The sequence below is a fragment of the Amphiura filiformis genome, chromosome 20 (genome assembly GCF_039555335.1).
Source record: "Amphiura filiformis chromosome 20, Afil_fr2py, whole genome shotgun sequence".
In the NCBI taxonomy this organism is placed as follows: Eukaryota; Metazoa; Echinodermata; class Ophiuroidea; order Amphilepidida; family Amphiuridae; genus Amphiura; species Amphiura filiformis.
In genome coordinates, this window is record NC_092647.1 from 55,206,232 (window position 1) to 55,222,737 (window position 16,506).

Genomic DNA, 16,506 nt, shown 5'->3' on the forward strand with positions numbered 1-16,506 from the left:
GTCACGACGGACAGCACAGCATCAAAATACAAACACGCGTGTAGTATGTTTAATTGAGAGTTAAAATTTTCCAATTTTTGTTGATATTTTAAAGAAATAATATTGAAACTATACATTAACACACTCCAAACATCAAAAAAATTATAACAAGTTTTATATTACCATACCATAAAAAATTAAGCAAATGTCCGTCCGTGACGGTGTGTTCTGGACCCCTACGAACAAAATGGTGTGTTCCAAATCAACGCAACCACTTTCAGATTTTTTTTTTTTTTTTTGTTCCATAAACTGCAGATGTGTGCCAAAAATATAAGATAGGTTTCATCATAAGAAAACAAAATTTATTTTTTCTCAACCATGCTAACCCTTAACTGATCAGGCTCAATACTGGTATCAATCTTTCTAAATTTAAAACTTTTGTAGCAAATGTTGTAAATAAGAGCTAACAAGATTCTGCATATGACCGTATCAATGAATTTGTTAGCACATGATCAGGTTAAAATTTACGAATATATTTCACCACCATTTCACAATCAATAGCCTCCCCAAATACATGTACAGTGTGTAGCACGACATTTTAGAAATATGACAATCTAAATGATTATATGAAAATGTGTATGGTAATAATGAATGAATAAATGATGGTGATTTGGTGATCAAAGATAAATAACATATGGTACTTTTCTGGACTGCGGAATTTTTTTTTTGCCAGATGTCACTTGGCATATTATGTGGCTTTTTATCACTATGTAAATTGTAACTAAGTGGTTAATAATTGTAGGCATGAAGGAAGTTGGTCAGGTATATATTTTGTAATTCTAGACTAATAAATGTCAGGTATATATTTTGTAATTCTAGACTAATATATAAGCATACAATGTCATGTGCCACCAAGAATTGCACACTCTAAAAAAAAAATTTTTTTTTTTAAATTGCCATTGTCTTTTGATTCAGGGTGTCCAAGATAACCAAAAAGCATTACCTTAGACGCCAGTGTTAAAGACCCATTCAGTGATCCCAGTGCAATTGTAAAAAAAATTAAAATTGTTTATGAATTGCTTAAAAGTGAAGGATATGTCATTCAAATTGTCATTTGGTATTTATGAAATGACAAATTTGGCAAAAAACAAGGAAAACAGCAGTACTGACGAAGTTGAATCCCCATTCAAATACATATGTAGCTAATTTAGATACTGTCAATATCTAAATTACAGATTCGTGTAAAATGTCTTATTTTGTCTTAAATACACGGCTTTCGGCTGAACCACTCGCAGGCTATGTTAGCACATCTATGACAATAACAAAGGTACCAAAATATGAATTTTGATAATTTTTACGATCGTCCGGATGAGCAAATTACTGAATGGGCCTTTAAGCATTTTAACAACAATTGAAAGTCAGTAGTCCACTTGCTGAGCTAGCAAACAAGGAATATCAATCAGTATGGTCACTGAAAAGATCTCAAAATCTATCAATTGTGCACAAATTAATACAAATCTGTTTGATGTATTTTTAAATGTAATAGCTAGGGTATGTACAACCGACAAGTGGACAACAGAAGACTAGGGAGGCTGCAGCACTGTCAATGCTTTTGTTTTGATTTAATTGGCCTAGTCACTGTACTGGAAATGTTGTACACATAATTCACAACAGATGCTACCAATATTACTAGTGAACATGGGGAAGTTGATTCCCTTTGGGTCTACCTGTAATCTGTTTGAAATCCACACAGATTCTCATAAAACCAATTTGATTATCAAATTCATAAGTATTTGATATGTTTGCACAACAGTTTATTAGCGGAAATTAATCAAATGATTCTGACAAGGTTTTACTGGGATATAAAAGATTTAACTCTCTTTACAATGACGATGAAAACTGTGTAGGTCTATTTGACACCTCAAATAATATCAAATTTCTGGTGTTGAGGATGATGAGGTGAATGATATGTGGGTGATATGTCAGCACATTTCCTTGTTTAGAACCTAAATCTGTTGAAATTTCATTGGGAACTTTCAAATCATATTTGTCAGTGAGTTATTTCAGAAAAAGAACGGATGGATGTGGTGAAAGCTATTTTGGGATCCTTTGTGGTTGACCTACCATGGCTGGTTTCAATATCAAGGGATCAAGCAAGTCTTATGGGTAGGTCCCGTTGTCTTCAGAATTGATTTCATATATCGCCAGGGCAGGGTGCATGGGCGGATTTAAAAGGGGCCGCATCCGGCACACGCCCCCTATTATTTGCACAGCGGCGCCCGACTTTGTGTATTTTTGCACAGGTGCCAGACTTCGTGTGAGTGCTGCGGCAGTGGCTCGGCGCCCCCTCTATTGAAAATTCCTGGATCCGACCCTGGGGTGTGCAGATTGTCCAATATGTGGACCCTTTTCCACAATAATTTAGCGGGTCAATACATTTTAGACTCTTTCGGGCTATTTTGATGATTTTTAACATGTAAGTGGTCCCTTTGTTTTAAAATCTTTGTATTTGGTCGCATGTCAGAAGTTGGGTATGCTAAAAGGGTGGAGGGATTACACTTTTCTGAAAATTGCGATACAAATTTGATTGGCTTTCCGTAACCCCATATCCTACAGCAGTGGTTGATACCTCATTTTAAGCCTAATTTTATACTCTTTCAGTCTACTGAAGCATATAATTATACATTATTTAGTAAAAAAATCACATCAGTTGAAAGGAAAAATGCCAGGGGTGGAGGAGCAGGCGGATGTGGAGCAGGCGGATGCGGGAGTGTGCAATAGGGCCTATGTGAAAACTCACATGTCAGCATGTCAAAACTACTGGTTACTTTTTTTTTTTTTTTGAGGGTATGATGTATTGACAGCTTTGAATGTTGAATTTGTACAACTAAAACAATTACTGACTACTTAAGGTGGTACTACAACCCCTTTTCCTCAAAAAGTAACTACACACTAGTAAAAAAAGTTATATAGGGGCAAGGAATCCAATTACTTCACTGAAAATTCAGTGATTCAAGACAAGGGGTTCAATATATATGTTAAGAAATGAGGTACATTTTAGTGATACCTCTTTTCTTATCATAAATAATGTATCGCTTGTCTTGAGTCACTGAAATTCCAGTATAGTAACTGGATTCCTTGTACCCCTATAATATACATGACTTTTGTTACCAGTGTGATATTATTTTTTGAGAAAAATGCAAAAATAGTCACAAATTTATCAAGGTGTGTAGTACCACCTTAAAGGGTTATATGTTCCATTTCTTTCATTTTTAAATGAAATCCTAGTTGAATTTCAGTATTTTTAGCAATATGCTATGTACATTTCTCTTCTTGATATTCATTTCCTCAATAATAGAATAACCATCTTGCTAATTACTCGTAAAAAGGTCATTGACCTTCACAATGTAATTAACATATACGTACAATTATTTTAAATAGTTCATTTGAAGCATTGATGTATTGAGATCATATCCTCCAAATCTAATGACATTCTTGCATAAAAAATAAAATTACTGTCATTTTTGTAATTGACGTCCAATTTGAGAAAAACGCATTTGAAAATTGAGATTTATTAATTAGTAATTAAGCATTATCTAAAAAAATAAGCATGTGTTAAGGTTAAAAATGGTGTTAATTATTAGAGATTGTTAATTTATACAACATACATGTATCAAAAAATACATTTTTTGTCATTTTTGACCATGTAATGGAAATTGTACCCAGCTTATGACATGCGACCATTTGGACCTTCTTTTTAAGTACCGTAACCACCCGGGTATAAGCCCACCTTCGGCGATAAGCCCACCCCCTATTTTTCAAAACATTCTGGGAACAAGGGTGCACTCAGGTATAAGCCCAGTACTAAATTTTGGCCAAGTTCTTAAATCAAATCAATGCTTTGCTCTCATATTTAAGAACAAATATAAAAAAATATCAGTTGATGATTAACATTCCACACTTACAATTTTAAGAAATTGACATAGATGAAGGAAATTACTGGTACATTGGGCATATATACAATTGGGGGATGATTGTTCTTATTTTTAAATTCCCCGGTTATAAGCCCACCCCCATTTTTGAAGTGAAATCTGCCATCTAGGGGGTGGGCTTATACCCGAGTGGTTACGGTACAAGCTAATATTTTCCCAGAAGAGGGCATTTTTGTTGATGGGATTCATTAGTGCAAAAAGATGCAAATTAAGACAATGCACCAGATACAGTTTTTGCATGCATTGAAACTGATTTTTTTGTATGTTGTCACTAAAAAATTGGGATAAAAAAGGACATTTTTGTGATTTGTTCAAATACTGAACATATTTGTTTTTAAAACCATAAGATTCCTTGAATCATTTCCTTTCCAAAAATGTATTGTTTTATATACTTTGCACTTAAATAGAAATAATGAAGTTGGAAAAGGACCATGTTCTCTCCCATTACTCTGTCCTTAATGTGAAATACTTGTGATTTGAGTCATACTACTCTAATTCTGTATAGCTGTTTATACTGAAACAAGGATTGGAACTGTTACTCAGCCCATGGTCCCATTGTCCTTGTTTTGCTTGATAGTGTCAACATTTTTGTTGATAATAAATATTTTTTTCCTAAATTTAAATCCCATATTTCTGCTCTTTGCGGTCAATTCACCATTTGAGTTGGCAAAATTGATTTTCAGCAATGTACATACACTGTACATACTACAATGTATGTATCATGTACATCACTGTATAGGCTTACAATTACATATGATTTTTGCCAGAAACTTTTCCCTTCAAGTATAGCAATGTACTTTTGCGATGACATCATCATATCCTCTCACCCTGTGATATTGACCTACTTTACTGTAAAATGTAAAAATTTACGATAAAATTAAAAGGGGGTTTTGTTGAAAGAGTTACTTTAATGGTGCTTGTGTGTCTTTTTTAATTAAAATATTGATAAAATAATGAATGAGATGTGGACATTTATGTAATATGTTATAATTTTTTTAGTCATGTGATAAATAATAAGTATATTAATGTGTAATTTAGACAAAGTGATGACGTTTCATTTTAATTTTCGATAGGGTTATCTGTTTTGGCCTCTTCTGAGCCTGTGGAATGTACCGCATTCATTCCAATATGCGCCCAGGGCGCTTAACAAAGTCATTTTGGGTGGGCGCTTATTTTTTACCTGGTTTACCTAATTTTTCGTAAGGGGTGTTGATTAGAGACAAATTTACGTATGTTATAAAAGGGTCCTGAGAGGTTCTAGTAGCTTTTCTGATGTAGAAAATGTATTGCAAGTTTACACAGGACTTGAAGTCCTCCAGCTATTTCACTGTATCGACGTCTATCTGTCACTTCAACATTGATGGTACCCTTTAGCAAATTGGAAATTTCCTGGGTGGGCGCTTATTGGGGCACGGGCGCTTATTGGAACGAATACGGTAATATGAATTAAAAGGGAAACCCCTGCAAGACAAATATATTGAAAAGAAACACAAACAAAACACAGAACAAAATAGGGCAAGGATTGTGGTTACCCACTCATATATAGCTGCATCCTGGTTCAATCTGACCCATGACTAGTAACCCCCAATTTGCTTGCAGCCCAAAACTTTAAATTGTTAAATGAAGCTGACCTTTACTGTATTCTACTGGTCTTGTCCAGGATGTCTGGGGAAAAATTAGGGCATCCTAATTGTCTTTTTATAGAGCTCTTAATCACCTGGCAGAACTCTAAATTAAAATATAACTATATAGGGCTATTCCAGTTGAAATCCTTACACCCCCTATGGAAGACATGACTTAAATCTCAATAATCTCCCACACAGTGGGTGTATATTTCAAATGGAATCACTCATTCAGGGTAACTCCATTTGAAATTCACACTCCCTGTGTGGAAGATAATAGTCACATCTTTCATAGGGGGCATATGGATTTCAACTGAAATAGCCTAATTTTAATGCATGTCCAAGTAAAGTGCACCTGTACATGTATGTAGCACGTTCAGAGGAAATCTGGATGGGATACGGTACCTGTAGGTAATTAGTATAAAATGAATACTTTACAACGCTAACTGGTTCAAGCGTGTAATGTCAACCTAAATAACGACATGTGTGAATGCCAACCTCAGGTTGAGCCCTGTGTTCACACACATTTGATGATGTTTTTGTCTTGTATAATGAGCCAGAGGGTTGCTGGTTGTCATTAGTTAGAGCTGGCGAAGAGTTTCCTGTCGTTTTGACCAGTTACTTCCTCATGTTCATTGACGCCTTGCCTTCAAAGATTTGTTTTTAAAGGCACTTTCCGTCACTCCCTACATTGTAGCTCTATTTCCAACTCATGTCGTGTTTTGGGCATGTTTAGAATACTTACGAAGGTAATAACAGGGATGAGGATTTTTAAGGAATTCCTTTATATTTTGCCGAAATTTCTGCGTTTTTATTTCTTTTAATCCATTTTGAGGGTTTTTGCCATATATTTTGCACTTTTTTCAGAATTTTCCTTTTTTTTCATTATATATTCTCATGCCTGTAATAACTAACCCTTACAATGAATAAGCTAGAAATGCATTTCATGTCAAAAGAGACAAAACATAGGCTAATTCCTATAAATGCCCAGTTATAAGGAATGTTATATGCAAACCAGATATGGGGCCTGATCTCAAAGATGGGACGTAACCTTTCAGTTTGTTGATATTTCTGAAATAAAAATTGTTAAAAGGTATTCTTATTTATCAACCATTTGAAGTAATTTCAGAAATATTTGCAGATTTTTGTTGGTCTTGGACAGATCTCGGAAAGTCCACTGTAAGATTTGTGCCTAAGTTAAAACTAGGTTAATTGACAATTCTGTATGTATACACATTACACAGCCATGGAAACATAATAGAGTTAGTGTTAGGGTTGCAAAAACGAGCTGTCAAATCTGAAAATGTGATAAAGAGAAAAGAGAAAACAATGGCAAAGCAAATTTCATTTAACTTTCACTTCAGTTGTCAGTTTCACTTGTTTGCCATTTGTGCAGGGTTTTGTGTGTGTGTGTGTTTGAGTTTGGCCTGTAAATAGGAAATAATTATGAAATGGGTAGGCTGATCAAGTTACAAAAAGTTGAACAGAGTGGGAACTTACTGTACTACAGACTACATTGTCTTGTGTTTGAAATATATGCGGAAGATTAAATATGAGAGTAAATGGGCACATATTCTTTTGAGCTTGTTTAAAGAATTGAGTAGTTTCACTGTGAATGTAAATTGTAAATGGAATTTCTGTCTAGGTACAGAAATATAATGTATACACGTACTTACTTACTAAAAATATTATAATTGCAGTACTTCATCAGATATTAATAAGAGCTCTAAAATTTATTTAAAAAAATTATATTTCCAACAGTTTATCATTGTTATTTTAGTGGCCAGGATGTTGGTAATGCAGGCAATTGTGGTTTGCTTCTGTCCGTTCAATATATGTTCTCTCATACAGTATTATGAGTTAATGTGAAACTACTTCCAGTTAAAAAAAATTTCCCACCATCACCACCAGCTATTTTGCCTCTAGACGGATCGTTTGCTAGCAATAGCATACAGTTTACATGTGAGGGGTGGATCTGCATTGGAGCAATTTTGATGCATACCCCCCCCCCTCAGATAAATTTCCAAAAATAAAAAAAAAAAGATGGGGAAAGTTCAACAACAAAACAAAAGGAAAGGGAATGGAAGGATGAAGAGAAAGACGAGGAGCAAAGAGAAGAAACAATTTAAATTTGATCCCCATACGTCAAATCCTGGATCTAACCACCGCTGCATGTAGTGGACATCAAATCATTACCAGTTGAACTTAAAGCAACTCAATCACAAGTCTCTCTGTGCATTTTGTTAATGATTGTTAGTTGTTCGCTGCTATGATTTGTACGATCCAGTGATTGTTTCTTGATTGATGTATCTGCTACAACATGAAAAGGCTATCCTGTACAGAAATTACAGATATAAAAGGCTAAAGCAAATCATAATTTGAAGTTTTGCTTTGTTTTCAGTTCTGTACATGCAAGGTGAAGATTTTTTTAACCAGGAGTAGGTATATAAAATTACAGGGTTTCCTTAAATATGAAATATTTTTTAGTTGGATGCTAATTTAATTCTTTCAGAAAATATGAAAACTTAGTGTTCAATTTCAACATACAGGATGTTGTTAATGCACAGACATTGTGTACTGTTCATGAATACCCATATTGTAGAGTAGTACAGTAATGATGAGGTATTGTGAAACTAGATCGGTTTCCTAAAGTATGAAATATAGATTTCACTAAATATTTGTACTCTGCACATGAATGGCTCTTGAAGTTAAGACTTTAAAAATCTTAAAACTCATGCAGTTTCAAACTTCAGAAAAACTTCCATAGATCTGAATCAAAAATACTCTGCCGAGGTAGAATTTTGAATTCTAAAATCTGATAGGTTTAGAATTGTTTTGGAAGAGAATGAGCTGTATAGCAGGGTTTTTTCCCACCTACCTTAACCTTACCCCTTTAGGTCCCCAGTTGTATATGCTGTGAAAGTTTGACAACTGGGGATAACACATATGTGACTCCTCGCCACAACTGAGCCCGGATGTCGCCAGTGCCACTATTGAGATATGCTCCATCGAACTTAACAATAAACAATAGGAAAGAAAGGATTTATTGACTGTTTTATTGATTTTTCACTACTTAAATGTCAAGTACTATAGACATGATATACATCATTTTAAAGCTAATTTCAAGCAGAATATTTTGGTTGAATATCTCAAAAATGATGATTGGCGACATCCGGGCTCAGTTGTGGCGAGGAGTCACATATTAGCAAAAGTCCTGTTTGGTGTGAAAAAACCCAGAAAATGGGCCATAGAGGTGGGGAAAACAAATCCCCCTCCACACCCCCACACCCTTCTGAATTAACTGTCATTGTCAAATATTCTTGATTACTGTTGTACAAATGTAACCATAAAATGTGAATAATCTTACACAGGATTGCATATTAAATTGTCAATCAAATAACAGATTAATTTGATTAAGTACTTGAAGGACACTACTTTAGTCCACTTAACAATTCAATTAACACTAATAATCATTATTTACTTAGCATGATAAATTGATATTGCCAATTACAGATGCAGTCACCTTGCATTGAAAATCCCCAGCTTGTTCCCAGTGTTTGAATATGACATGCAATCTGTGACAATATGATGACAATTCGTGCAAATTAGAGTAATAATACTGAAAATTTGGAAATTTTCATGCTACAAAATAACGACGCGCGAATATATTCCTTTTGTGTATAGGTCGATGTAAGGAAACCTAGAATCGCAAATTTAAAAATAAGGGAAACAGTTCAAAATTGGTAAAGCGCAAAAAATTAATTGTGTGAAAATTTCCACTTTTACAGTTGTTCATTTACCCCTGAATTCCTTTGGATTGACCCAACAAGGAAATGGAATAAATGATAAAATATTCAGTCATTCGTAATGTGTTTTTTTGATACACTAAAAGTTAGTAGAACAATCAAGTTCACACTTGTAAGGCTAATTTTAGTGTCAAGAGTGTTCAGGGATGGTGCTAAAGGAGGAGGGGGTTGGTGGTGATCACTACAGTCAATCCACTCTGAAGTATAAAGTACTGACGCGAACGCACACATTGTACCGACTTTGAAGGCACACAGACTTGTAGCAGAGATGCAGCACTGCGCACTGTATGTGCGCACGTTGTCACTTTGTACTTCAGAGTAAACAAACTGTAGTCAACATTGCAGTGATTTTGTGGAAAAAGAATTTTGACAGTGTTGTTAATTTATAAAATAAATTTTGTATTTTTAAGTAGTCCTCTGGAGTGGACCCCCTGCATAGGTTTTGGCACTATCATTTTGCTCAATTTATTTATATTATAAAATTTAGAATTATTGTATTATTTGAAGTAAGAAGTACTGTACATAACACATGTATGGTATAATAAAAACATGTTTTAAAGTGAAATCTTGGCTCAATCACTGCTATTTCTGTTAACTGGTGCTTAATTTGCACAATTAATCATGGTGCTTTGTGTTAAAATAAAGGCAATCAATCATCTCTTAATCATGTTAATTAAGAAAGCACATTTTAAAGGATGCGCTATTTCCTTGTTTAGTGATCATTGGCTCAGAATAGACTACAGGTCTTCTATCACTATCACCAATAACTAATAGCTACATTGTGTTTAAATGTTTTAGTAATTACCAACTGATAAGTATGATCATGATCATAATTATTAAATTTTATTGTGTTTACAAATTGTATTTAGTATCAGTATAGTATTGATCAAGTTATTGTTGATTTTAACCATGTTAACTTCAAAAAATATTAGAATTTGAGAAATTTAATTTGATATAAGTATATTGTTTGATATCAACCATAGGACTATAAGAATATTGCTGGAGGATTGATCCTTCACTGTTATTGCTATATGATGCAAAGATGATATATATTCTCAGAATTTACATATGGATTTTTGCCTTTTTAGAGGGTGTCTACAATCCCGAAATATGTCTTGAAACATTAAAGCGTCTTTAGGGGAAAATAAGTCCCCCCACCCCCCCGTGCAATGTTGCCACGTGCAAATGTGTTCAGCGTGTCTCCAAAGTGTCGCAACATTGAATGATTGGGGGGAAGGAAAAGTGTTAATTGATGGCCCAGCTTTCTTCTAATTCCAAATATTGAACATTTTTATCCACATTAAAAATACACTTTTGATTTCATTCAAGATGCCTAAAGCGTTTCAAGGACATATTTCGGGGATTGTAGACTGTCCTAAAGAGTTGTGAACAATTTGGTATAGTGCTTTAGATGTGTACACATACCACAGCTCAGGTACGGTGTTATGATTCCTGTGTCCGGCTATTTGGGTTGTGTCGTTATTCTGAAGGACCGTTATTCTGAAGGTTGTTAATCGCAAGGTTCTTTATTCCAAAGGGTCATTGCTCGTGATGAAGGGGCTCTTATGTCAAATATTTTATTACATGCCTCTGATCAGCTATATGTAATGTATGTGGCACAATTGCAGTCGAAACTGATTTGACATTTTTCAGAACTCAATCCCAAACCTTTAGTAATTTTGTGATAGATAGTGAAGGTTAACTTAAAGTAAAATGTTGCCCTGATTTATTCTACATATATGTACATTTAACCTGATAATATTACAGCTGGTTCAATATCAGTGTATGCGAGGTTAATATGTTACTCATCGTTATAAATCAATTTATTTAAGGCTGTTACGTTTTATAAAGATTGATTTTCATTAAAAACCTGTTCAAACCATGATGTGGCATTTTAATCATGTATATATGTTATTATTTTGTCTTTACATGGCTTTAACTCGATTCTGGGTCCATGTATTAAAATGATTTTAAGGCACTTACCGATCAATTTTGGCACAGTTTTAGAATGAAGTAAAATGAAGGTTGTACAGTAGACAATCTAGTCGCATGTTTTGATTTTGCACCATATTTGTTTCCTTCTAGTTGCCTTAATCGGTTGACAAGTGTACATACATAACTGCAAATCTTGCCACAATCCTCATCTTCAGGGACTGCCTTTTGAGGAGAGGGAGAGCAATTGCTCTAGCTACTGCTCTCCTTAAATCTGATATAGGAGAGTGAAGGCTCCAGAAGAGCTATTAATGCTCTCCTGCAAATTCCAAAAGACAGTCCCTGCATCTTTTGATTGTTTTTTTTGTTAACATTTTTGTAGGGTTTGGTTTTCAATATTATGAATAAATCATTATCTTTAGGGAGTGTTCATAAATACTTTGGTGGGGGGGCTGGAAAATATTTTTTTCATGTCGAAAATTTTTTAACCCCCCTCTTCGCTAACCCAAAACTTTTTGACCCCCCCTCTTAATGGACCTAAAACTTTTTTGACCCCCCCCATATAGGTTCAAAACTATTTGGCCCCCCCCACCATCATAATGTACCATTCTACTAATTCAATTCTACTTACATTCAAATGGCATTAATGGTACTAAAATTTGTATTCAAGTGCATGAAATTGTACGCATGTCATTGATGTGGAATTGTGGAAATGTTTTAGTAGCACACTAAACTTTTGCCATTTGGAAGCTAAACGAATAAAATTTGATGTAAAAGTGGATAACCTCACGCTTGTGAAGCGCCGCACAAATTTGTACTTAGGGGCTAAAATGGCCAAATATGAGCTTAATTTGGTCAGAAACACACATACAAGCGTCAACATTGGGGAGATGGTTGAATGTGCCATCCCCCCGGGATCTACGCCTATGTTTACTATGCCTATGTATTACCAGTTTCCTTGGTCGGGGGGTGAATAAAATTTCGGGGACACAGACGAGAAAATAAATTGCAGTTGCAAATACATATACCGGTTTTGTTTTTTAGAGAGACTGTACATGTATTTGAGCTTCAAAAAAGGCTTTATTGGGACAAAACGCATGTAAAAATTGTGTATTTCGCCCATGATGGGATGAAAATGCCTTTATTGTGACAATGTGGGCACACAGCATGCAAACATTTTGTATTTATGTCAGGCGGATTTATCCGCCTGATATACTGTGAAGCTCTCAAATCTTCTTTCTTTCTTTCTTTCTTTCTTTCTTCTTTAGTAGAAGCAAAAGTTGCTACTAGTGCCAGACGTTTGCACCAATTTTGACCAAACTTGGCCACAAGAAGCACTGACCCAAGCTTAATATAACTTCTACACGGATAGGGGTCAAAGGTCACGTAAGGGTTATTAGGGGTCATTTTGTGAAAATCTTAAAAATGCTACTGCTCCTTTAAATGACATGCTATGACCACCAAACATGGTCAGCAAGAACCGCTGGCCCAAGCTTCAAATAAGTTGTACCACAGATTGGGGTCAAAGTTCATGTAAGGCTTGATAGGGGTCATTTTGTGAAAATATTTGTGTGAAATGTAATGAAGCAGCTATCATTAGAGGCAGCAATTTGGTAGATAACTTAGGCAGGGAGACAGCTTGTCTGCTGTTTTGATAACGAGAGATAAGCATAGTAAATGTATTAAATCTTAACCACAGTCTAGACCAAACTGAACATGTCAGAGATTGTCTGGTGTATGGGCAGTGGTGTGGTTTTGGGAAGATAGCTGACAGTGGATCTCACATAAGATTTTCTTTCTTTTTTTTTGGGGGGGGGGCGCTATTTGCTATATGGACCAAGTAATAGGCACGGGAAACTGTGGTAGGAATGCACTTTTGCTTGGTTATATGGGAAAGTACGGGAGGGCAGCGTGGGTAGGGGAGGAGGGGGGAGTCAGGTCAAATTCAAAGTTAATCCGATGGGGCTGTAACTCTGAGAAAATGATCACTGACAATTCAGGAATATGAAATTGCAAATGTCATCTGAGGTCAAAGGTCAGGTCAAATTTTAAGTTGGTCCGATTGAGCTGCAACTCAGGAAAAATGATCCTCGACACTTCAGGAGTGTAAAACCGCAAAGGTCATCCGAGGTCAAAGGTCAGGTCAAATATTAAGTTGCTCCAAACAGCCTGTGACTCAGGGAAAACAATCCCTGACACTGGAGGAGTATAAAACCGTAAAGGTCATCAAAGGTCAAAGGTGAGGTCAAATTTAAAGTTGCTCCGATTGAGCTGCAACTCAGGACAAATGATCCCCGACATTTCAGGAGTATAAAACCGCAAAGGTCATCCAAGGTTAAAGGTCAGGTCAAATTTAAAGTCACTCCCATCAGCCTGTAACTCCGGGAACACAATCCCTAATACCTCAGGAGTATAAAACCGCAAAGGTCATCCGAGGTCAAAGGTCAGGTCAAATTTAAAGTTGCTCCAATCGAGCTGTAACTTGCAGAAAATGATCCTTGACACTTGGGGAGTATAGCATGAGTTTACCCGAGATCTAAGGTCAAACGATGCTAATCAGAATCAATCACCGCCTGACATTTGTGGCTCGTGAGCCACAGTAGCTCTAGTTTACACTATTTTGGCCCATGATCGGGTTGAATTTATATGCAAAAGGGTCGATCTCCTTGCTCCTTTTCTTTGCCCTCCAGATTTTCTCTTTCATTTTTTGTCAGAGGGGCACTTTTCTCTTTCATTTTTTTGTCCGGAGCCCGTCCGCCCCCTGTCTAGACTACTGCAGAAATGGTGTGTTTTGCTCTTAAATTGATGGGCCAGTTCGCATAGCGCAAAATTGTGCACTTTTACCCTATTTGGGCCCAAAACATGGTGCTTTTCGATGTGCTAAAAAAAGTTGCACATGGCAATTATTGCTTTATTTTTTCTTCTTTAAGGATTTTAGGGATGTCCCCCATGGAAAAAAAAAAAAATTAGAGGGGAAGACGTGTACCCCGTTCTCCAAGCCTCCTCCACCTATAATTGTAATGCAACATGATTTAGTTGTATATATATTAGTGATAATAGATGAATAATCTGTACTACATGAAACATTATTGTAAAAATTACAGGGGAAGACGTGTACCCCTGGTTCTCCAAGCCTCCTCCACCTATAATTGTAATGCAACATGATTTAGTTGTATATATATTAGTGATAATAGATGAATAATCTGTACTACATGAAACATTATTGTAAAAATTGTCAACACTAAAGAAGAGCAAAGATATTGCAGCTTTTAGTGATTTAAAGAGCTGACCAGAAAGAACTGACACAAACCTCAAAATTAAGTTATATACAACAATTTTTAACACTGGATCATATGTACTTTTGTTCTGGTTCAATATGGGAACATTTCCGCGCGCAAACGCGTGAAAAATTTTTACACCCCCCTCTATGTGCCGAAAAAATTTTTAACCCCCCCTGTTCATACACCCAAAACTTTTTTAACCCCCCCCCCTATTCAGAACTCCTAAATTTTTTTGACCCCCCCTACATATTTTCCAGCCCCCCCACCAGAGTATTTATGAACACTCCCTTAGCATTGCCTTTTGGAGAGAATCCTGTCCTATTTTGATTAAAAATGACAATATCATTTACAGGTGCTAAAAATTGTGTGTAGGCCTTTAGATTAGATTTTGGATAGTCGAGTCCATCTGTTTTGGGTGTCTCAGATGAATGGATTTATTTATTTCAAACTATACTTTGAAGGCAATTAAACATGCTATAATGAAATAAAAGAATAGAAGGGTGCCAAGGTACATTGTAGCTATGCTGAAGAACATCAGTGGATAAGTTTCAAGGCAAATTTCTGGACATTTTTGATGCATGCAAACACTGAAAAAGTGCACGTATGAAAAGAATGAAGATATTCTAGTCAACCTGCTTTAAATGCAGTACATCATTTGTCACTTTCACCTTTGATGCACGCAGCCATAGGCTAGGAGGAATAATAATCAAACACTTCCATGCTAGTTAATGGTTAATATGATTGCCCCCAATAAATCAATAGGTCCCACTCCCTATCTAAATGAATCATCCCACCTAGTTCATATTTGATTTACGCTACATATGGTAGCATTTGGTATGCAATAAAGGTATTTTTATGTAAAGTGTAAAAGAGTGAGGACTGAGGAAGAAAATCTTCATTAGATTTACCAATTTACCTTTTTTAAAAAAGCACACCCACTCAATTTTGGAATGCTTCAATAAATTAATGTATTTACTAAAAGCAATTAATAGGGCATTTTGTGATCCACAGCCTCATCCCCCATTTTTCTCAAAAAGTTGAGATTTGTATACCACTAGAAATCTCTAGCTACATAATATTTATGTTCAAAACATTTCTTCCAAATTAATTAATTCAGCAAAACTGTCATGAAATTTGAATTACGTTCTGCTACGCCAGAGCCAAATTACAACACATTGTCTATGGAGCAGTGTAATACACATAATTATGCATAACTTGAAAACGCAAAATCAGAATCAACTGAAATTTTTTTTTTGTGGATATCTACTGAAAAATAAAAGAGGATGCTAGGATCACAAATTACTCCTTTAAGGGGGTACTATACCCCTGCCAAATTTGGGGCATATTTTTGCATCTTTCTAAAAAATTATAGAGCATTGATGACAAGTAAGGTATGTATATTATAGGGGCAAGGACTACAACTACTGCACTGGAAATTTTATTTCAGCACAGACAACAGTTGTGGAGTTACAGTCAAAAATGAGGGAAAACCAATATTTGATCAATAAATCAATAACTACTTGCCTTGAGTTGCTGAATTTTCATTGCAGTAGTTGTAGTCTTTGCCCCTATAATATACATATCTTACTTGTCACCAATGCGCTATATTATTTGAGAAAAATGTAAAAATAGGTTACGGTTCGCTATCTCTAAGGTTCGCTATCTCTAAGGTTCGCTATCTCTAAGGTTCGTTATCACTAATTACGAAAAAGGTCCGCTATACCTAAGGTTCGATATCACTAATTCTGAAAAAGGTTCGGTATTTCTAAGGTTCGATATCACTAATTTTAAATAAGGTTCGCTATCTCTAATTTTAAATAAGGTCCGCTATCACTAATTTATTGAAGGTTCGCTATCTCTAAGGTTAGCTATCACTAATTTCAAATAAGGTTAG

At 35.4% G+C, this 16,506-nt stretch overlaps 1 protein-coding gene across 5 annotated transcripts in view; it reads left to right on the top strand.

Moving 5' to 3' along the window:
• Positions 1-16,506, top strand: part of LOC140142036 (myc box-dependent-interacting protein 1-like) — a 62,783-nt gene that overhangs the window by 10,425 nt on the left and 35,852 nt on the right. The window lies entirely within an intron of this gene.